Here is a 22,878-nt window from a genome sequence, read left to right as displayed (position 1 = left end):
GTTATTCCCAGTGTCCTGGCCAATATTTATCCCCCAATCAATATTTAAAAAAAAACAGATTAGCTGGTCGTTATCACATTGCTGTTTGTGGGAGCTTGCTGTGTGCAAATTGGCTGCTGTGTTTCCTTCACAACTACAGTAGCAGAAGCTCATTGGCTATAAAGTGCTGTGGGACAGCTGGTGGTCATGAAAAGTGCTATATAAATGATTCTTTTCTCAGTTGCTTGGCATGTTTTGTTACATCTGTGGAACCTGACAGATTCCTCCTCCAAAGCCAACGAATGGCCAGCCCTGTACTTGCCCCTCCTGCCTCTAATAAGGAAAGAAAATCAGGCAGTGACCTTTTGATCTTCAGCCCTTTACTGATAACCAGCCGAGACATACTGGGAATGCAGCCAAGAATCCATTTAATGTTCCTCACAACCTTTTAGAATATGAGAAGCTGTTAAGTGCTACAGCCACGGAAAAGCAAATTAATTGATTTTACTTTTAAACAGATAAAGACATAATCCTTTCTTCCCAATTTTCAGGAATGAGATCCTAGATGATGCTTGACTCCACTGAAAAGAACCTGCTGATAATTATAGTGACACAATTCTATGTAATTAATCATCCTTTAGAGTGACAATCATTTCGCAAAGCAGGCGACTAATGTCATCATGCCAAAAGATGTAGCAGGAATAAATTGCAATTGTTAACAGTTAAACAGTAATTTCCTTCCCTCCTCCTTAGCATTACAATCACTCCTGTCTCCGATCACACCTGAAAAGGTTGTATTATCAACAGGATCCCAACAAAATATAATTCGCCATTCCAGGAAGTCTTTTAGCCCTTCTACTTGTTCTGATACTCCTTTCCATCCAAATGCCATTAAACAGACTGAATCCCAATGGAAGTGTAGAACTGACTGGAACGGGTTCCCACTCGACTTTGGTTAGAAGATGGACAGTTTTGTTTGCACGTCCATTTACAGGAGGTGGGCTTTGCTGCCTGGGCCAACATTTGTTGCCCATCCCTAAGTGCCCTGGAGAAGGTGGTGGTGAGCTGGAACATTTAACTATGTTGAAGGTGCTCTATAAATGTAAGTTGTTGTTGTTGAGAGTGCCGCACCAGCTGTTTCAAAAATGGGAAAGGTTTCTTACAAAAACCTACAGAGAAAAATGAATTGCTCCGGTTTATGTTTTGTTGTGCCTGTGAGATCTTATTCCTCTGTGGTGAAAACCACAAATAATATTTGTGGGTTATTGATTGAACCACTGGTGCACAGTACTATAACATTCTCTAATGCTAGCATAATTAATAAGTGTTCAGCCTGGAACATTTTCAGATTCATCACAGTGAGCTCAGGATGCTTCATGGTATTCCTGAATCCTTCCATGGTATGGATCAACACCAGGAGCCACTGCTCTGCTCAACGGATGTCACAAGGGGCACAGTGTAGCGCTTGTTGGCACCTCCAAAATTCTCAAACCCCCCCACCCCCCCACCCCCCATCACTAACTGCCTTGATTCATTCATTCCCATAACGTATTTGAAAGGAGGTAACTTTCCTGAGTTTACAGTGGTGGTGGGAGCCACGTCCACTGGGAACTTGTGTCGTAAATTCTGAACGGTGCGCTATGAACAAGATTGTGAACAAGATGTTGGAATTTCTGATGCGCGGACCGCGGACAGGCAAAGCTTTGGGCAAAATCGCAAGATTCTCCTCCAGATGTTAATTTTCCAATTATGTGACAGATCAAGTGGTGTAAAATCAGGGTGACATATGGAATTATTGATCATTAAGCATCACAATTTACAGAAACAAAGAGAAGTTTGCATGAGGGAGTATAGTATGCAGTAGTCATTTGGTAGTACAGAACTTGAGTATTGATGAAAAAAGAGACATGTCAAAGCTTTTCGTCTTGCACTCATCAGGACACCTCACAAGGATACCGATATAAGGGAAAAACAACAATCTACATTGTATATTAAGAGTGCTGATTGGTTGACAAGTGGACTCTGATTGGTAGAGGCATTGTCATAGAGAATGCACCAGTGATGGTGACTGACAGTTAACTGCCAAGTATTGCTTGAAATTTAAACCAGGGAGCTTGACCCTGATTGGTCAAGGCATTGCCCTGAGGAATGAGTCAGTGAATTACTGTCACTTATTTTGTTTAGCTGAAACAGGCTCAATATGTGTCAGCTCTGAGCAGGTGGGTAGGGAGGGGGCATACCCACAGGCCTCAGGAACACTTCTAAAGGGGAACAGTTGTGCTCCTTCTGTCTCCACATCAAACTGCATTTTTAAGGAACAAAATTTACTTGCTTTCTTGTTGCCAGGTGTTGCTTTGCTGTAGCAACCACTGAAAATTCCTGAACAAAGCAGGCCTGGTTTTGCTGAGCTCCAGCCAATCTAGCAGATGGGCCTAACATGCCTTAGGCCTTACGTCTGCATATCTAAGTGTCCTCAGGCCTGTTTTAGGCAGATGCCAGTGGAATTCTAGCCAGGTATTCTCGCCAATGCATAAAACAGATGATTTGCTCATAAATGTTATTGGCACCCCATCTATCACCTTCAACATTCACTCCCTCCACCACTGACGCACAGTAGCAGCAGTGTGTGTACCATCTACAAGATGCACTGCAGCAACTCACGAATGCTCTTTCGACAGCACCTTCCAAACCCACAACCTCTGCCACCAAGGAGGACAAGGGCAGCTGATGCATGGTAACACCACCACCTTCAAGTAAACCCCCACCCCCCCCCAACCCCCCACCCCCCAAAGCTACTCACCATCCTGACTTGGGAATATATCTTTGTTCCTTCACTGTCATTGGGACAAAATCCTGAAACTCCCTTCCTAACAGCACTGTGGGTACACCACAGGGACTGCAGCGGTTCAAGAAGACAGCTCACTATCCACCTTCCCAAGGGCAGTTAGGCCCAATTAGGCCCAGCCAGCACAGCCCACATCCCATGAAAGCATAAAAGAAAACTTCATTGCTGTTTAGCAGTTGTGCTGTGTGTCAGAGAAATTCATACAATTTAAGTCCCTCCTCATCATTTGATGAATATTTCTAATTTTGGGAGGTATAAAACCCAAGGAGAATGTCCAACCTGCTCCAGAACTAAAGACAATCCCAGGGATCCACAGCAGTCCCACATTGCTGGCTGTCATGAATATGGACAAAACTAGGTAAGCTGTGAGGAGGATACAGAGAAACTGGAAACGCATATAGACAGATTAAGAGAGTGAGCAAAAAGGTGGCAGGTGAAGTATAATGTCGGGAAATGTGAAATTATTCACTTCAGTAGGAAGGATAGAAAAGCAGAATATTTTTTAAAAGTTGGGTGTACGCATTCATCCAGAATAACATATGAACATAAATATTTGGAGCAGGAGTGGGCTATTTGGCTCCTTGAGCCTGCTCAGCCATTTGATAACAGTACTTTCATTATACCAGTGACTCCAACTCAAAAGTATTTAATTGGTTGTAAAGCAATTTGGGCATCGTGAAAAATGCTGTATAAATGTATATTAAGCCTTTCTTTCATTACACCCACATGCAGTGGGCAGGGTGACAGTAGCAATGGTGAAATTGGAGGCCCAATGCTGATTGTCTGAGGATAATTAATCACAGAGCAATCAACTGATGTTAGGACAGTGACTACAAAGAAATCACTGCAGTTACAAAACAATTAAACTCTGTAGCTAATACAACCTTCCCATTCTGACTTATCTGGCACCAACCCACACCGTACCATAATTGGCATCTACTCCTTTTAAAAAATTCATTTATGGGATATGGGCATCGCTGGTTAGGCCAGCATTTATTGCCCATTCCTAATTGCCCTTGAGAAAGTGGTGGTGAGCTGCCTTCTTGAACCGCAGCTGTCCCTGTGGTATAGATACACCCACAGTGCTGTTAGGGAGGGAGTTCCAGGATTTTGACCCAGCGACAGTGAAGAAATGGCGATATATTTCCAATGACACTATGCCCAGGATTTGCCAATCAGACATCTATCAGCAGTTGAGGAAGAATGTAGATTGAATTGCTGATCTGAATTTTTCAATGAAGAATGATACAAGTGATAGAAACTCAGTACGGCCTTAACTCAAGAACCGGATTGTTTCACCTTCCCCCAGAAGCTGTTGTACAAATTCGGTTGCACACTGTGAATTTACAGACTATCTGGGGTGAAACTAGGATAGAGTAGAGATTTGTAAAACCTTTCTTTAAGCAACCTCCTAGTGACAAATAGGGATTTCATTCCCAGAATTTGCAAGGGTAATAAAATGGGTGATAATGAATCAACAGCCTGTTTTGCTTTGTTTTTTTATTTTCTTACATTTATTTTGATGTGGCCCAAGATTCTCAAGCCTCCAGTACATCAACACAGTATGTCATCAGCATTGTGTCTACTTTAGGGCAGAATGAAAATTTAGATTGTTATTTATGTGCTGGTAAATTCAAAAGAGAAGTGTACAGTATTTAATTTTGTGGTACTAAATTGTAAAAGGGAACACCCCCATCTACCCTCAGCCCCCTTTCCAGCCCCCACGCCACACACAAACCCCCCTTCACACCCACCATAGCCCAATCCAACCTCCCCTTCAACATCTACCCACCTCCACCCACCAAATCCAACTCCACCTCTCACCTCCCACAACCTACCCCACCTTCCAACCTCCTCCCAGCCCCTCCCCCTCCCCCACACTCCCCTCCAACCTCTCCACCAAACCCGGCTCCAACTTCCTCCTCACCCCCAGCCTACCCCCACCCCCACCCCCACCAACCACCCCTTCTATCTCCCCGAACCTCCCATGACCCCACCGTCCTCCCCATCCCCTCCAAATGCTCCAACCTCCCACCCAACCCCCCTAATTTCTCCCCCACCACCTTCCAAGCCCTTCCCACCTCCCCAACCTCTCACTACTCCCTCCAACACCCTCCCACCTCCCTCCAACCTTCCACCTCACCCCACTCCAATCTCCCCACAGACGCCCCTTCAACCTCCCCCAACATCCCCCAATATCTTCCCGCCCCACTCCAACACCCCCCATCTCCCCTAACCTACCCCACCCCAACATTCTCCCAGCCCCTGCCCATCCCCCACAACCCCCACCCACTCCCAACGTCCCCTCTCCACCCACCACACACCCCCTCAACCCCACTTCAACCTCCTCCCCACCCCAACATCCTCCACCACCCTCCCTATCTCCATCCAACCCGCAACAGCCCCTCCCCACCTGACACAGCCCTCCTATCACCCCACCAAACCCCGCTCCAACCTCCTCTTCATCCCCCAACCCACCCCCACTCCTACCAGTCACCTCTTCCATCACCCCTAACCTCCCCCCCCCGGCCCCATCACCCTCCCCACCCCCTCCAAATGCCCCCAGCCTCCCAAACAACCCCTTCCAACTTCTCCTCATCCCCCCAACCCCCTCTCCCACCTCCGCCCAACCTCCCAGCCCACCCCTCCAACCTCCCCCACAACCTCCCCAACCTTCCACATGCCCCCAATGTCCCCCATCGCTCTCCAACCCCACCTCACCCCCGACACCCCTCGTCTCCCCCCACACCCTCTGCTATCCGCACCCTCACCTCTTCCCCACACACCCTCCCAACCCCACACATACAAATCATACAATTGGTTCTAAAATTGCAGGGATTTCACGGGCCATTTTTCAATCAAGAACACTCTCCGTTGCTGGTGTTGCTTCCCATCTTCGGACAGTTTCATGGGTATCAGGTCAGTTTTAAACAAAAAAAAGAGAATCAAGATCTCAAAAGGTGGCTGAAGATCAGAAGCAGCCCAACAACTCAGTGAACTCAGTGAAACCTAACAGACTGGCTTTAAAAAAAAATAATAAACTACAGCTTTCAGCCTTATGAGTCTCTTAGAGCTGGTCTTTAGGGTCTGATGAGCCACACGGAAGTCAGTTTAAATCATTGAGACCCAGGGTCCCCCCCCTTAGCCCCGGGACCCCGGTGTTTGGCACTGTCTGCACCTCGCTCTCCCGGACGCTGACCCAGGACATTGTGGATGCTCAGCTTTGGGGTATACTCAAGATTGACATCTAATTGAATGGTGGAACAGGCTCGATGGGGCGAATGGCCTCCTCTTGCTCCTATTTTCAAAACGGAGGCAGTTCTCCTGCTTCCCATTAAGAGGCAGCTCCACCCTTGTGTGTTGTTATCCTCTGATGCACCGTGACAATTTTATGATCTTTTAAAGTTTGCAGTGTGGATTTGTAATCATTCCTTAAGTACATTGGAAAAACATTATTGCAACTAGTAATTTATTTTAATAGTTCATTTATAATCCCCTATGAGCCTCTGATACTTTCTTTCACATCTGCTGCATTATAGTTAACTCAAATGTTCAATGCTTGTGTGGGATGGTTGCCAAAGTATGTTGGGAATGGCTTTGTGTGATGGATTTGATTAGTTCCAGCCCAGAATCTGAAGAATAAAGTAAACGATTCTGTGAATTAACAGGGACAAAGCTCCGGATAACAGGAAGATCAGTAAGTAATGGATTTTTTCTTTAACAAAACGACAGGTTTTGAAGATCGATGGTGAAGTGATTAGAGAGGAAATGATCACTGGTTCCAGCGCTCGGTGACACGATGCTGTGGAAGAAAGACTAAGTTTGTGTTTACACAGCCCTTTTCATCACCTCAGGATGTCCCAAAACGCTTTACAGCCAATAAAGTGCTTTTGAAGTGTGGTCACTGTTGTAATGTAGAAAATCTGTGCACAGCAAGCCCCCACAAACAGTAAGGTTTGACCAGATAATCAGGTTCTAGTGATGCAGGGATAAATATTGGCTGGGAGACAGGGAGCACTCCCCTGCTCCTCTTCCAAGTAGTGGCCATGGGATCTTTTATGCCCATCCTGAGAGGACAGACAAAACCTCGGCTTAACCTTTCATCCAAAAAGGACATCACCTCAGACAGTGCAGCACTCCCACAGTACCGCACTGGGAGTGTCAGCCTGGACCTTGTGCTCAAGTCTTTGGAGTGGGACTTGAACTCACGAACCTCTGACCCCAGAGCTACCCGATGACTCACGGTCGACGTGACATTCAGAGGGCTGGCAGCGGCTGGAATACTAACACCGTTTTACTAAAACAGAGTCCCTTTCCTCAATCATCACTCAATTAGTCTCTGACTGGAATATTTCCTCCTTTAAACAAACATTTCAGGCCTTCGATTCAAATGTTTCCTGTTAATTGAAAGGAGATGTTATCCCTCCTCCCTCTGAGTAATCACCAGGGACAGGATTTTCGTTGATATGGGGGCAGGAACAGGGTGTGTAATTTTGCGTCGCCGGTTTTGGTGCCATCTGATCCATTTACCTGGAGGTGGGATCAGGGTGGAAAGGCGAGTGGCAGGTAGCTTGTTCAAATAATTAAAAGGTCGATTCAGGCCAGGGGTCAGATAGCGACTGGAATTTTCCAGTGAACTTCTCGGCTCCCTGTGGCATTGAGGGAGCAGCGGCTATCTTGAGCGGGCAGCCTGGGGGCTGACAGGGGGCTGTGGGGGTGGGTGGGGGGGGTGGGGTGGGAGGGCCAGCTCTCCAGGCTGACCTTCAGTCGCTTCTGCATCCACCCCCCACCACCACCCACCCCCCCGACCCTCCCTCCCCTCCTGGCCACAGCTATGGCCGTAGACCACCCTGCGGTGGGGTCCCTCCTCCATCATGGGGACTCAGCCATTTTTTTTTAAGTTCAGGTTTTTAAAAAGCCGATGAGAGGGCACCTCAAGATGGAGTCACCCTCTCTCTCTCTCTCTCTCTCTCTCTCTCTTTCTCCCTTACCCGGGAAAGGCAGGCTGCAGCTCCTTCTGTGCAGTAGGCCTCGTATGGACCCTCTGGCTTCGAGAGCCTGACTGCCTTCCTTGAACACACCCTCTGGCCTCTATTGGCCAATCCAGGCAAACTCATCGCCAGGCGGCTGTTCCCAACTCTGTGCCCGGCCGGGACCTGCACTTGATCCCAATATTAGGGTCTCAAAATCCTGCCCCGGGTATCAGGTCAAAGCGGGTGGGTATTATAAGGCTGGAATTGCAATGGGGGAACAAAGCAGAGGTTCTAAATCTCGCCGATGCAGCGACAGTGCTCAGTGAATCTCCTCTGAACCTTCAACCTACAAATGGCAGCAGTTCAAGAGGAAAGCCCATTATCACCTTCTCAAGGACCACCTTGGGCTGGACAATGAATGTCCGCATCTTAAGGATGAATTTTAGAAAAATAAATTCTTTCCATGCATTACTTTATCCCAACAAAAGGATGGAGTTCACTTACATTTAGTCTGAGGAAGATCTAACGAGCTTCATATCCAAGGAGTTCCTTTCGAAGCTCACTCACTGCTGTCTTATGAGTAAACATGGCACCAATTTACACGAAGCAGATAGAATGAACGGATAATCTTTATTTTGTGGTGAACGTTGTTGGACGGTTATTGAGCAGGGCACTGGGGAGAATGCTCATTCTCGTTTTTAGAATATTTTAAGTCATTGGCTTGATAGGAACTCACCTTCATGAATCAGCACAGTATCTCAGCACCGCACTGAATAATCAGCTCGGGTAATCAGCCTGATACTCTAAACTGCCTGACACAAGAGTTGGCAACAGGATCAACTACACCAAGGACATAAATGAACTGCCCAAAAAAGATCTCTCTTAGCACTCACACAGAAACAAGTCTTTGTAGATGTTTTTTATCGATACGGTTATACCACCAACAACTTGCACTTACCTAGCACCTGTAACATCGTAAAACATCCCAAGGCATTTCACAATATTGTTATAAAATATTAATTTGACACTGAGCATGCTGAAGGAGCTATTGGGACAGGAAATCAAAAGCTTGGTCAGAGTTGTAGGTTTTCATGAGCAACATAAAGGACAAGAGAGGGGTAGAGCAGGGGAGGGGATTAGAGACAGAATTCCATGGATTAGGGCCTCGGCAGCTAAAGGCATGACTTCCATTGGTGGAGCAATTAAAATCAGGGATGCCCGCAGGCCAGAATTGGAGGAACGTAGAGATCTCGGAGGGTTGTAGGGCTGGGGAGAGAGTACAGAGGTAGGGAGGGACAAGGCCATAGAGGGATTTGAACACAAAGGTGAGAATGTTAAATGTGAGCTCGATGGAGGGTCGATGTTGGCTGTTAGCCAATTCCGCAAATTTCATTAACTCCTTTTACCTAAACGCCACAAAGCAGATCATCAAACTGATGACACCGCATGTTTGCAAATCCTAAACTCATGCTAATTATCATCTCCCAACAGAGTCAATTCAGATCATACCAGTTGTTTTAAGTCTTAACTCTGCTGATTAGCAGTTGTTGGCTGCTGGTGGGTAACTACAATGTATGCTGAGCACCCACAGTTTATAAACCTGAGCCCACAATCCAGGCTGACAGTCGTGGTACAGTACCGAGGGAGTGCTGCACTGTCTGAGGTGCCATTTATCAGACCGACATAAAAGCTTGCATGGTTGTTATTTTGAAGGAGAGCAGTGGGGAGTTCTCCCAGGTGTTCTGGGACAATACTTATCCCTCAACCAACGTCACTATAACAGGTTACCCGATCATTGCTGCTTGTGGGATCTTGCAATGCACCAGTTTGCAACGCACAAGTTTGCTGCTCCATTTTCTAAATTCTGATAGTGACTACTTTCCTAAAAACATTCAATTAGCTGTGAAGTGCTGTGGGATGTCCTGACATGATGAAAGGCGCTATAGAAATTCAACTCTTCTTCAATCACAAGGATCAATCTCTATCAATGAGACTATAACAGAGCCAGACATGAGGTGAGAAAAAACCCCAAGTGGGGGAGAGATTTGGGAGCCATAGGTCCAAAGTCACCTGTCCCTCCCCAGCACACTCCACTCACCTGTCCCTCCCCAGCGCACTCCACTCACCTGTCCCTCCCCAGCACACTCCACTCACCTGTCCTTCTCCAGCACACTCCACTCACCTGTCCTTCTCCAGCACACTCCACTCACCTGTCCTTCTCCAGCACACTCCACTCACCTGTCCCTCCCCAGCGCACTCCACTCACCTGTCCTTCTCCAGCACACTCCACTCACCTGTCCCTCCCCAGCACACCCCACTCACCTGTCCTTCTCCAGCACACTCCACTCACCTGTCCCTCCCCAGCACACTCCACTCACCTGTCCCTCCCCAGCACACTCCACTCACCTGTCCCTCCCCAGCACACTCCACTCATCTGTCCTTCCCCAGCACACTCCACTCATCTGTCCTTCTCCAGCACACTCCACTCACCTGTCCTTCTCCAGCACACTCCACTCACCTGTCCCTCCCCAGCGCACTCCACTCACCTGTCCTTCTCCAGCACACTCCACTCACCTGTCCTTCTCCAGCACACTCCACTCACCTGTCCCTCTCCAGCACACTCCACTCACCTGTCCTTCTCCAGCACACTCCACTCACCTGTCCTTCTCCAGCACACTCCACTCACCTGTCCCTCCCCAGCACACTCCACTCACCTGTCCCTCCCCAGCACACTCCACTCACCTGTCCCTCCCCAGCACACTCCACTCACCTGTCCCTCCCCAGCACACTCCACTCACCTGTCCCTCTCCAGCACACTCCACTCACCTGTCCCTCCCCAGCGCACTCCACTCACCTGTCCTTCTCCAGCACACTCCACTCACCTGTCCTTCTCCAGCACACTCCACTCACCTGTCCTTCTCCAGCACACTCCACTCACCTGTCCTTCTCCAGCACACTCCACTCACCTGTCCCTCCCCAGCACACTCCACTCACCTGTCCCTCTCCAGCACACTCCACTCACCTGTCCCTCCCCAGCGCACTCCACTCACCTGTCCCTCCCCAGCACACTCCACTCACCTGTCCTTCTCCAGCACACTCCACTCACCTGTCCTTCTCCAGCACACTCCACTCACCTGTCCTTCTCCAGCACACTCCACTCACCTGTCCCTCCCCAGCACACTCCACTCACCTGTCCCTCCCCAGCACACTCCACTCACCTGTCCTTCTCCAGCACACTCCACTCACCTGTCCCTCCCCAGCACACTCCACTCACCTGTCCTTCCCCAGCACACTCCACTCACCTGTCCTTCTCCAGCACACTCCACTCACCTGTCCCTCCCCAGCACACTCCACTCACCTGTCCTTCTCCAGCACACTCCACTCACCTGTCCTTCTCCAGCACACTCCATTCACCTGTCCCTCCCCAGCACACTCCACTCACCTGTCCTTCTCCAGCACACTCCACTCACCTGTCCTTCTCCAGCACACTCCACTCACCTGTCCTTCTCCAGCACACTCCACTCACCTGTCCCTCCCCAGCGCACTCCACTCACCTGTCCTTCTCCAGCACACTCCACTCACCTGTCCCTCCCCAGCACACTCCACTCACCTGTCCTTCTCCAGCACACTCCACTCACCTGTCCTTCTCCAGCACACTCCACTCACCTGTCCTTCTCCAGCACACTCCACTCACCTGTCCTTCTCCAGCACACTCCACTCACCTGTCCTTCTCCAGCACACTCCACTCACCTGTCCTTCTCCAGCACACTCCACTCACCTGTCCTTCTCCAGCACACTCCACTCACCTGTCCTTCTCCAGCACACTCCACTCACCTGTCCCTCCCCAGCACACTCCACTCACCTGTCCTTCTCCAGCACACTCCACTCACCTGTCCTTCTCCAGCGCACTCCACTCACCTGTCCCTCCCCAGCACACTCCACTCACCTGTCCTTCTCCAGCACACTCCACTCACCTGTCCCTCCCCAGCACACTCCACTCACCTGTCCCTCCCCAGCACACTCCACTCACCTGTCCTTCTCCAGCACACTCCAATCACCTGTCCTTCTCCAGCACACTCCACTCACCTGTCCTTCTCCAGCACACTCCACTCACCTGTCCCTCCCCAGCACACTCCATTCACCTGTCCTTCTCCAGCACATTCCACTCACCTGTCCTTCTCCAGCACACTCCACTCACCTGTCCCTCCCCAGCACACTCCACTCACCTGTCCCTCCCCAGCACACTCCACTCACCTGTCCCTCCCCAGCACACTCCACTCACCTGTCCCTCCCCAGCACACTTCACTCACCTGTCCCTCCCCAGCACACTCCACTCACCACACGTCAGGTCTCAAATTACTGGTGTGCCATAATCCTAAAATGCTATTTGTGGAGATTTGGAGATATTGGGACAGAGAGGTAGGTTTTAAGGAGCACTTTAATGGAGGGAAGAGGGAGGTAGAGCGGTAGAGAGGTTTAGGGAGGGAATTCGGGAAGTTACAGATTTACCTTTTGCACAAGGTCTTTCTAAACCACTTCAAACAGCACTCGCAAAGCTGCGCATTTTCAAGGAATACTTCTGACAAGTGGCCAATTGTTAATGAATCTTTATAGCTGTTCTAATTACAAATAATTCCAGTCAGTGCTGGACAAAGCACACAGTCATCAACCCAAGTCTTTGCTCTGCTTCCCTCCTACAATTTCAACCAAAAATGTATTATTTATTATTATGGTAAATATTTCCATATGTTGCAAGGTGGAGTGTGCCAAATCAAAAGGCCCCTCGTAAGAGGGGGAAAATTACTTTTACTTTCCTGCTAATTTCCTCTCTTCACAACATAGCATCTGTTACAATCTAACACCAAATAGGCCCCTGATTCCTGAGGAATTAAATAACGCAGGATAATGGTTCACATTAGCTTCTGAAACCATCCAGAAAACAAATTAGATTCGTGATTGAAGGGTGCACTGGGTTTCTCTAAGTTCAATGACACAGACTCCCACCACCTGACCGGGAACGGGAGAGAGCGATATAAAGGCAGAAGAGTGAACTCTAGATTGTGGGTAAATCTAAAGAGATGGTCCCCATTTGGCTAAGGACTCTTGGAGACCCCACACGAGATTGAACAAAGATCCTTTGAAGAAAGGAAGAAAGGCTTGCATTTATATAGCACTTTTCACGCTCTCATAGTGCTTCCTAACCAATGAAGTTTTGATTGAAGTGTACTCACTGTTGGAATGTAGGGAACGTGTCAGCCAATTTTACACAAACAGCAATGTGACGATGACCAGGTTGCTTTTTTTTTTGTAATGTTGATTGATGGATAAATATTGGCCAGGGCACCGGGGAGAATTCACCTGCTCTTCTTCAAACTATTGTCTTCACATCCACCTGTGCAAGCAGAAGGGGTCTTGGTTTAACATCTCATGCAAAAGACAGCACCTCCGGCAGTGCAGTAGCCTCTCAGTAATGCACTGGAGTGTCAGCCTGGATTTTTCTGCACAAGTACCGGGAGTGCAACTTGAGCCCAAAACCTATGATTCGAAAGCAAAAGTGTAACCAACCGGATCATGGGTGACACACCGGTTGCATCTGTATAACTCCTTGACCTAAGGACATCCTAAAATGCTTTACAACCAATGAAGAAATGCCTGGTGGTGGTATCATGCTAGAGGTGGCGGGAATGGTGCAGGATGATCCTTTGAATGTGGAATCTGGTGGGGTGGAAAGTGAGGGCATAGAGAGCACTATCACGGTTGAGGGAGGGGAAGGGGTAAGAGCAGAAGTGCGGGAAATGGATCGGACATGGTTGAGGGCCCTGTGAACCACAGTGGGGGAATCTTTGGTTGAGGAAAAAGGAAGACGATAGAGCTGGGCTAATTCAGCCATGGCTGAGTCCTACTGAGTCAGAATGTTGTGGGTTTGGATCCCGCTCCAGAAACCTGAGTACCAGTTACAGACCAACACTACACGTGCTGTACTTCTGATCAGATTTTAAACAGATGCCCTGTCTGCCCTCTCAGGTGGGTGTAAAAAATCATGGCCACCATTTTGAAGAAGATTAGGAGAGTCTCCCTGGTGTCCTGGCCAAGATTCATCCCTCAATAATCAGCACTAAAAACAAACTCTTGGGTTGTTATCACATTGCTGTTTGTGGAAGCTTGCATTATGTAAATTGGCTACCAAATTTCCAACATTACAACAGTGACTACACTTCAAAAGTATTTCATTGGCTGTAAAGTGCTGAGGTTGTGGAAGATTGCTACAGAAATGCAAGTTCTTTCAGATATTATTTTGCATAACCGTTTGAATAATGTGACCCCGAGTATGTGACCGAGCAGTTCCGATAACCCTGGCATCTGAAGAATACACGGTGGTTCATTTGTTCCTTGGTATGCAAGGCGAATGTCAATTCTTTGATTGCAGACAGCGGCCCAAGTGTTGCTTCAGTTACCATTACATCCGTCAATAACAGGAAATGAAACAGAGAAAAACCATTGGTTCCCACCTCTGTCCCAGTGAAATCCCAGTGACTCAGACAGCAACAAGGGGGTAGAAACTGGCCAGCCTGAGGCTATTGATCTAAGGCTTGTCATATCTCAGAAGATCAGCAATTCTACACCATCCAACTGATTTATATGTCAAAAAACTGCATGTTCTGGAAGTATTTCTCACACGTTTTTTTGAACTCAAATAAAACTGAGGAAGAATCGAGGAAGGTGACTTGAGAGGAGGTGGTGGCGGTGTATTGGCATTGGATTGCTAATCCGGATCACCCCAGGGAAATGCTCTGGGGACCTGGGTTCGAATCCCACCACAGCAGATGGTGGAATTTGAATTCAATAAAAATCTAGAATTAAAAGTCTAATGATGAGCATAAAACCATTTTGTTAAAATCCATCTGGTTCAACATAATGTCCTTTAGATGAGGAAATCTGCCATCCTTGCCTGGTCTGGTCTTGGCTACATGTGACTGCAGACCCGCTTTAATGTGGGTGACTCTTAAATCCCTTCGAAACAAGGGCAGTTAGGGATGGGCAATAAATGTTGGCCCAGCCAGCGACACCCACATCCCCATGAACGAATGAAGAAAGGCCCACTGGGCTGGAGGCTTGAGTAATAATTCAGGGCCATGAGTTGAGATGCTGTTTTGTAAATTACTTCATCTGTCCAGTTTGGAATTTGGAAAGTGAGATCTTGTATCTAAACAGGATGTCCAAAACATTTCGCAGTCAATGTAGTACCTTCTGAATAACCAAACAAACCAACAGTGATGGAGAGTTAAAATCCCTTCTGTCCATCCACCCTCTTGTAAGCAACTGTGATACACGTATCAGTGAAATTGGCGGTTTCTCTGCAGATGAAGGAAGAAGAAAAGCACTTATATTTCTACAGCACCTGTCACAACCTCAGGATGTCACTGGTCCCGTACATCCATGTGAAACGGGCTGGAATCTTGTGCCCTCCTCTGTGGTGGGTTTGGAAGCTGGGTAGGGTGGGGTAGGGGTGGTGGGTTTGCTGCCACCTTCCTCGCATTCACCTCGGTTAAGTTCCTGTCGGGAGGCCTATGCTTGGCTCTCCCACACCGCTGCCCGCTTAAGGGCCTCACACCACAGTCGCTGGCACTAAACTGAGGGCAGGCAGGACACTTGCCACGCGGGAAGCACCACAAGGAAACCCTGGTGCGTTTGCTTGTGGGTTCCCAGGCGGTTTCTTTGTTCAAAGGCACTCGGTGCCTGATTGAGGAACCCTGCATTGGGAAGTGGCGGTGGGGGTGTGGGGGCTTGCTGAGATCCACCCCTGCTGACCATGCTGCCAACCCCCATATCCTCCCCTCCCCCACTGACCCCCCTCCCCACTAATACTCACCTGGGCCTGGGTCCCCTCCTTGACCTGAGTCCTCGAGTGGGTGTCAAACCAGCAATAGCCAGTGGTGCTGCTGAGAACGGAGGACCTGCCAGCCTCTGATTGGCTGGTAGCTCTTGGCAGGAGGGACATGTGCCGCCGGGGTCTTTGATCTCAGGGGGAAGGCCCATTGCTGGCCTGTCAAGTACCTGGGCGCCACGAGAAGTAGCGGATCTTCCCAAAAAGAGACGACGCAGGACGCTCACTGGCTCTCCAGCTGGCGCCTCTAGAAGATTCCACCCCTCCCGTGCTGACTATCCATCATTTTGTCTTGGCTTTGTCTTTGGGCAGTATCACCGCACACTCACCTGAGCAAAACCCTTTTATCAAACGCACACACCTTACCTCAGCTGCATCAAATCTCACTTCACATCCCGTCCGGATTAATGTCTAGTTAAGGAAGGGCACTCCTTGGACTTACAGCAACAAAATGCCTTTAAGATAGTAAAACCTCCCAAGGCATTTCACTGGACCTTAAATAAAAACAACATTTGACACCGGGTCACAGAGTGAGATATGCGGACAGTGACTAAAGCTTGGCTGAAGAGTTAAATTCTAAGGAGTGGCTTAAAGTTGGCAGAGTTGGGGGATCTGTAGATGATGGTGGAACTATATGGGGCCGAGTGACAGAACAGATAAATGGTGGGACGCTCATCGTGAGGTTAAGTGTGACACCAAGAATCCGGATAAGCTGGTTAAACGAGTTTCCCGGGAGAGTTAGGGAATGACTTTGTATTGAGGACTGAGAGGCAAAGGCTTCAGTCTTTCTGATATTTAATTGGAGGAAATTTCGGCTCATCCTGTCCTGGATGTTGAGAGCAGTCCGATAATCTAGAGGCCGTGGAGAAATCGAGAGGTGCTGAGGTGGAGCTGGGTGTTGCCAGTGTACACGTATCAACTGATCCTGTGTTTACAGAGGCTGAGAGGCAGCATGTCAATGAGAAGGGGTGGGTGGGGGGTGGTGGGGGAGCACTAGGGGTAACATTGTGGAAGGAAAGCAGGAGCCACTGAAGGTGAATGTAAAAGATCCCATTGTACTATATCGAAGAAGAACAGGGGAGTTCTCCCTGGTGTCAGTACAATGTTTATCCCTCGGCCAAAACCAAATAATCTGGCCACTGTTTGTGGGATCTTGTTGTGCCCAAATTGGCTGCCAAGTTTCCTACATTGTAACAGTGACTCCTTCTCCTTCGGGTACCATACCTTAAGAGGGTGTTGGCGACCATGGACCTTCATTGGATTGGTCCATGATTATGCTCAGTGAGTTACTGCAGTAGTTTCCCACTACCTTCTGCAGTATGACTGACCAGGGAACTCTCCCTCTCTTACCGCCTGTCATCAGGAACTCTCCCGCTGTTTCCGCCTGGCGTCAGGAACTCTCCCGCTGTTTCCGCCTGTCGTCAGGAACTCTCCCGCTGTTTCCGCCTGTCATCAGGAACTCTCCCGCTGTTTCCGCCTGTCATCAGGAACTCTCCCGCTGTTACCGCCTGTCATCAGGAACTCTCCCACTCTTACCGCCTGTCATCAGGCGCATTGCGGGGATTTACAGGCTGATAATCAACCTGTTTGGCCACATGATGAATGCACCTTCCATGGCCATCAGCCCCTGGGACTTGAACCCAGAGCCTCTGCCCCACAGGCTGGGATGCTACATACTGCGCCACAAGACCTCCCGACGATAGTGACTGCACTTCAGTAAAGTGCTTCACTGGCTGTTAAGTGCTTTGGGATGTCCTGTGCATCGTGAAAGGTTCTATATAAATACAAGAGCTTTTTCTTTATTATCTGGTCATTTATATCTCGGGCTTGTTTATAGGAGTTTGCTAGGAGCAAATTGGCTCCCACGTTTCCTGTATTACACTCCAAATAGTAACCCATTGACTGGGAAGCTTTTGTGTTGTCCTGAGGACACAATATTGTGCAAACGCAAGGTCTTTCATTCACCACAAAAATAGTTCCATTGTCATAGCAACACTCCCTAGTTATGGGATTAGGAAAGATCCACAAATATTTGAACATGACCTCAAAGCGTTTGGAGATTGTGGGCAATTGCACCAATGAGACTTTCTTGGCAATTGTCCTGGTTACTAAGCGAGGCCTGGTTATTAAATGTGCGACCACAGTGGCACCTAGAGGGCTTCACAAGAATAGCAATCTCCTTTTTTTTAATATTAAAAAACCGAACCATCCTTATTTAGGCTGCAAGCAAATCGCAGCACATTCCATGCCCGAGTGGTGCTTTGCACAAAGAGTGTTGGCAAACGAGCAGCTTCCTGGGTTCTCACAGGGCAATGGGAGAGAAGTAGACAGGCAAATCCAAACCAGCCCAAACCGCTGTGTTCAGTGAGGCGACAGCAACGATTACAGCATGTTCTTCCATTCTGACAGCATTATTACATCGAGGCTCTTAGCTGTGAGATCTAATTCTCTCACTGTGATTACACTTGCCCTCCTCCACACCCCTGCCTGAAGCCAGCAGACAACAGCAACTCCTGAAACCCTACCCACCGAACATCGCCTGGCCAGGAACAAACACACATGGCTCAGTAGGTAAGACTTTCATCTTTAAGTCTCAAGATTGTCAATCCCCAGTCCAGAGATTTGACTGCAAAATTCAAGGCTGACCCTCTCGGCAGCGGTACTGAGGGAGTGCTGCACTGTTCGAGGTGTCATCTCTCGGATGTGACACTAAAGTGAAGCTCCGTCTACCCTCTCACCGTGGGCCAATTTTTATCTCCCAACCAACGTCGCTAAAATAGATGATCTGGCCATTGTTATCTTGCTGTTTGTGGGAGCTTGCTGTGCACAAATTGGCTGACACATTTCCTGCCTTACAACAGTGACAAAAAGTACTTCGTCAGCTGTAAAGTGGATGTGGAAGGTGCTTTAGAAATGCAAACCCTTTCTTTCTTGGGTTTAAACGCTATGTGTCCAATCTCATCTGCTAACCTATTCCTACCTGGGACCTCAACTCTGTGCGAGACACCCTCATCTTTCTACAGTCAGTAGGTTTTTAAAACCTCCTCATCCATCATGCTGTCACTAAATTGTCAGTTGTCTTGCTTTCTCTCCTGTTCTTCTCAGCCTTGGGATCGGGCTGTGTTTTGACCCTTGACCCTGTCACTCATCTTTCTCAGTTTAAGCCTCTCTTCAACTCATCATGATTACATCTTCCTTTCCAGAGGAACAGAATTGGAAAGCAGCGAAATTATGTTAAACTTGCTTCAAACATTGATCAGACCAAAACAAAAACAGAATTACCTGGAAAAACTCAGCAGGTCTGGCAGCATCGGCGGAGAAGAAAAGAGTTGACGTTTCGAGTCCTCAAGACCCTTCGGCAGAACTTGATCAGACCATGTCTGGAGTACTGTGAACAGTTTCAAAAAAGACACTGGGGAAAGTGAAAAACAATTGACAAAGATAATGCCAGATCGGAGAGGTTGGGGCTCGTTCCTCTCGAAGAAAAGGAGGCTGAGAGGAGACCCGATCGAGGTCTTCAAAATCATGAAAGGACTCAAACTAGGATAAACAGAAAGAAGACGCTTCCACTCATACGGAATCCAAAACCAAGGGCCATAATTGCTAAGATAGCCGCTAATAAATCCAATTGGGAATTCAGGAGAAACTTCCTTACCCAGAGAGCAGTGAGAAAGTGAAACTCGGTCCCACAGGGAACGGTTGAGGCAAATGGCAAGGCTACATTTAAGAAGAAGCTGGATAAACACATGAGGGAGAATAGAAGGGTATGTTGATAGGGTGAAATGAAGAGGGGAAGAGGAGAATCATGTGGAATAGACTAGCGTTGACCAGTTGGGTCGAATGGCCTGTTTCTGTGCTGTGAATTCAATGTAACTCTTCACTTGATCCCCCTGTTGTCAGTCAAGAGACAACCAACTGGGTGAAAGGACAGCTGGAAAGATATATAGAAGGAATATCTTTTTCCATAAAATGGAGATTACATACCCGGTGAGTTTTCTGGTGAAAATGATGTGGAAGGATTTCCTTTGTAGTCAGTGATTACCTTGATTCGTTTTGAGGTTATTCTTTTAGAACCAGACTGAGTAACCCAGGAAGGGCTTAGGCCTTTGTCATTTTGGACCCATAGGCGTCTAACATGAAGGCTTAGCGAACACGTCTCAATTCAAATTCATGTCCCCATAAATTTGCATAAATCTCAAATCTCTGACAGAAACAGATCTTGTTATGCTAAACCTTTATAAATCGTTGGTTAGGCCTCAGCTGGAGTTCAACAGGCTGGCCATTGATGCTTGATGTATATTGATTCTGGGCCAAAATTGGACAATCTCTTTCCAAGTAAGGGGAAGTAGTCAGCAGAACGGTTTTTAGTGAGTACAAACAACAGGAATAACTTGCATTTATATTGTGCCTTTAATGTATTATAAGTTCCCAAGGCAGCTTACCGGAGCGATTATGAGACAAAATTTGACACTGAGCCACATCAGGAGATATTAAGGCAGGTGGCCAAAAGCTTGGTCAATGAGGCAGATTTTAGGGAGCGTCTGAAGGGGCAGAGAGGGGTAAGGAGGGGGCAGAGAGGTTTCAGGAAGGAATGCCGGAGTTTAGGGCCCTGGCGACTGAAGGCACAGCTCTCAATGGTGGAGCCAATCAAATTAGGGAATGCTCAAGAGGCCAGAATTGGAGCAATGTAGAGATCTTGGAGGGTTGTGGGGTTGGAGGAAGCTGCAGAGATAGAGAGGGGTGAAGCGATGGATGGATTCGAGCATCGGGATGAGAAATTTAAAATTGGGGAGTTGCTGGACCAGTAACCGATATAGGTCAGCAAACACAAGGTCAATAAACACAAGGTCAATGGGATGCATGCACATTAATTACACAGTAGGGATACGGACCTAACATTAAGGCAATGATCAGTCTGGAATAATCTGGCCCTCATTCATGCTTTACTTATCTCTGGGTTCGACCATTCCACAAATACCCTGGCTGTGCTTCCATCTTGTACCCGCCGTAGACATGAATAGACCCAAAGCTCTGCTGTCCATATCCTAAGACTCACCAAGTCCCATTCACCCATCACCCCTGTGTCTGCCGACCTGGGTTGGCTCCTGTCCTGGCATCACTTCAGTTTTAAAATCCACATCCTCACGTTCATACCCTCCGTTGCCTCACCCTCTCCCTATCTCTGTCACCTACTCCAGCTCTAAAACCCTCCACTCCTCCGAATCTTACACATTCCCAACGTACAGCACTATTGCTAGCTGTGCCTTCAACTGTCTAGGCCCCGAGATTCTGGAATTCTTTCCTACACCGCTCTATCCTCCTGAATAAACACTCCTTAAAAAAAAACAATCTCTGACCAGGGTTCCAGTCTCCTGTCCTAATCTCCTCTCGTGTGACTCAGCGTGAATTGACGATTGATAATCATCCCTGTACAGCACGCGGAGACATTTTAGATCACCTGGGATTCGGAGAGGCAGCGGAGCTGTGACGAGGCAACCCGGAGTGGGAGGGTATACATTGGGACCAAGGCTCGAGGCCTACAATTACCTGGGAGTCAGAGGGGCCACGCCAGTCAACTGCTCGGAACCAGCTTTTACACTGATATCGAAAGAAAAGTAGAAAAAAAGAAACAGTGACAGCACAGCAAAGATGCAGTTTGATTGGCTGGGGAAGAAGCTGGCTTTTTGGTGAGTTCTGGTAAGTATCTGGTAAGTGGTTATGGTCTATTCCATCCCTAAGGTTAAAATAATACAGGAACTGTTGGTCAGGTTTATAAAACATAAAAAAAAGGAAAGTAGATAATTGAATAATATAATTAAGTAGAGAATTAAAACACATTAAGGAGGGCAGGACAGGGGATATGTCATGGCAGCAGCATGTGGGAGCTCCTGGATTCTGCTGCGATCCAGGACACACATGTTTAGCAGCAAATCTTTGTGACTCAAGGATCTTCGGCTCAGAGTCAATGAGCTGGAGGCCAAGCTGCAGACACTGCGACACATCAGTTACCTGAGTCAAGTTACCTGGACACTTTGTACCAGGAGAAGGTCACACCCCTTAGGATGGGGTCATCTGATTTGCTCACTAATCAGGGCCAGGAGAGTGTGACTGCGGCTGACAGTTGACGCGTTGGTCTTAATTTCCCAAAATTCCCTAGATTCGGGGAAGATCCCATTAGGTTGGAAAAGAGCGAATGTAGCTCCTATATTCAAAAAGGGAGGGAGATAGAGAGCTGGAAATGAAGGCCAGTTAGCTTAACACCTGTCATAGGGAAGATGTTGGAAGGTATTATTAAAGATGTTATGGAAGGGTACATAGAAAAATACAAGATCATCAGGCAGAGTTTTGAGTGTGGGAAATCATGTTTAACCAACTAACCAACTTAATGGAGTTCTTTGAAGAAGTAACATGTGGTGTTGATGAAGGGGGACTGGTAGATGTGCTGTACTTAGATTTCCAGAAGGCATTGGATAAAGTGCCACATCAAAGGTTATTGCAGAAAATAAAAGCTCGTGGTGTAGGGGTTAACATATTGTCATGGATAGAAGATTGGCTAGCTAACAGGAAGCAGAGTTGGCATAAATGGGTCTTTTTCTGGTTGGCAGGATGTGAGGAGTGGTGTGTCACAGGGATCAGCGCTGGGGCCTCAACTTTTTACAATTTATATAAATGACTTAGATGAAGGGAATGAAGGAATGGTGGCTAAATTTGCTGATGACACAAGGATAGATAGGAAAGTAAATTGTGAAGAGGACATAAGGAGGTTACAAAGGGATATAGATAGGCTAAGTGAGTGGGCAAAGATCTGGCAAATAGAGTATGAAGTGGAAAATGTGAAATTGTCCATTTTGGCAGGAAGAATAAAATTGAAGCTTGTTATCTAAATGGTGAGAGATTGCAGAGCTCTGAGATGCAGAGGGATCTGGGTGTCCTAGTGCATGAATCACAAAAGGTTAGTATGCAGGTACAGCAGGTAATTAGGAAAGCTAATAGAATGTCATTGTTTATTGCAAGGGGAATTGAATATAAAAGTAGGGAGGTTATGCTTCAGTTGTACAGGACATTGGTGAGACCACATCTGGAGTATTGTGTACAGTATTGGTCTCCTTATTTAAAGAAAGGATGTAAATGCATTGAAAGCAGTTCAGAAGGTTAGCTAGGCTAAGACCTGGAATGGGAGACTTGTCTTATGAAGA

This window comes from Carcharodon carcharias, chromosome 13 (genome assembly GCF_017639515.1).
Source record: "Carcharodon carcharias isolate sCarCar2 chromosome 13, sCarCar2.pri, whole genome shotgun sequence".
Lineage (NCBI taxonomy): Eukaryota > Metazoa > Chordata > Chondrichthyes > Lamniformes > Lamnidae > Carcharodon > Carcharodon carcharias.
This window is presented reverse-complemented; position numbering follows the sequence as displayed.